The sequence below is a fragment of the Bison bison genome, unplaced genomic scaffold (assembly GCF_000754665.1).
Source record: "Bison bison bison isolate TAMUID 2011002044 unplaced genomic scaffold, Bison_UMD1.0 scf7180017864291, whole genome shotgun sequence".
In the NCBI taxonomy this organism is placed as follows: Eukaryota; Metazoa; Chordata; class Mammalia; order Artiodactyla; family Bovidae; genus Bison; species Bison bison.
Window position 1 is genome coordinate 763,340 of NW_011494863.1, and position 1,546 is coordinate 764,885.

Here is a 1,546-nt window from a genome sequence, read left to right on the forward strand (position 1 = left end):
GACGGGTGGGAGGCCTCCGGAAGGTCCTCCTGGGAGGTTCCGGGGGGCATCGGGGGTGTCAGCAGCTGCCGCCCAGTTAGGGTTGGTTCACGGTGGCCTCCCAAATCCCTTAGTTCCCCCAGGCCTGGGGATGGGCGCTGAGACTGATTCCTCCTGCCTTCACTCCCCCTACTGCCCACCAAGCTTCTTGCTCTGGCCCCCCTCCCGTCCCTGGCTGTGTCTGCAGAGCCCCCCGGGGAAGGCAGGGGAGGAGGCGCAGCGGGCTCAGAACAGCGGGTGCCCGCGCAGCCAAGTATTTGCGCGAGCTGTCAGAGACAGACAGGCATGTAGGGAATTCGGTGCGTGTGGGGCTGGGGGAAGCAGCCGGGTGGGCAGGCAGGCAGGAGGGGGGAAGCTGGGGCTGCCTCCCCCGCCTGTTGAACCCTGCAGAGACCACCGTTCTCCCAGCCCAGGCCAGAAGGTGCATCCGGCACCTCCTTCCTGTCTGTACCAGTGCAGGGGACAAGAGGGACTGGGTGGGACCCTGGCTGATGACGGGGCTGACACTGGGGAAAGGGTGCCCTGCTGAAGGCCAGAGCCTGGGAGAGGCTGTCCGGTGGAGTGTGGAGCCGGGCAGGAATCCGGGTTGTGCCCAACTGTGGCCTCCAGGAAATAGCAGCTGTCATGCTCCCGCGTCTCCCCCCTCCCCAAGCCTGGCACAACTTGTTTCCTGGCCAGGGTCCGGCTGGGGCAGATTGGAGGAGCCTGGTATTGCCCAGCCTGGGCAAAGAACAAGCAGGATGAAGGGGACCATGTTTATAAGCCTAAAGGTACTTAGGGATGCTGGCGAGAGCTTCCCCTGGTATTCTTTTGCTGAAGCAGGCTGGAGTCATTTTGAAGGAGGGGACTTCAGCCCTTACCTCCCTGGACAAAGACCCCAATTTAGTCACTTGCATCTTCTCTCCGATAAGGCCTATTAGGCAGGTCAGGGCCTAGAGCTGAGTAATACTTAATGTTTCATAGCTGAGAGCCCAGAGAGAGGGATGCACTGGCCTAGGCTCACACAGCAGGTTCTCCAGCCTTCCCCCTACCCTCATGTGGGTGGGGTCAATGGGAAGAGGTGAACATTGGGGGTTTGCTGAGGTGGGGGGCTATATTTAGTTCAGTCCTGCAGAGCCAGGGGGCCCCTGGGAGCAGCTGTTGGGGGGGTGCAGACAGAGGCCTCGAGCTCCATTTAGTCTGGACAGAAATATCCTCCCCCCACCCACCCACCCACTGGCTGGGCGGCCAGGCTGCGGGCTTGTCCCCTGAGGGGCAGCTTGCCTGGGCCTGGCGGCCGGCGGGACAGGCAAGATGACCCGATAGGCTTTTCCCAGCTCAGGTTTCGATGAAACAGGAACCGGAGTCGTAGCCTGGGCTGTGGGGGCCAGGGGTCGCCGGAGCTTGGGGGCCAGGACTGCCTCCCTCCTGCTCCCCACTGCTCCCCACCATGCAGCCTCCCCTTCTCAGAGGCCTGGGGAAGCAGCAGGTTATTTATCAAGCGGCCTCCCTGCCGCGTCTGCCCGCG

The 1,546-nt window shown here is 62.9% G+C and overlaps 1 protein-coding gene across 6 annotated transcripts in view; it reads left to right on the forward strand.

The window, feature by feature from the left end:
* The window catches only part of CXXC5 (CXXC finger protein 5), a 38,775-nt gene that overhangs the window by 15,312 nt on the left and 21,917 nt on the right, over positions 1-1,546 (forward strand). The gene's annotated exons all lie outside the window — the stretch shown is intronic.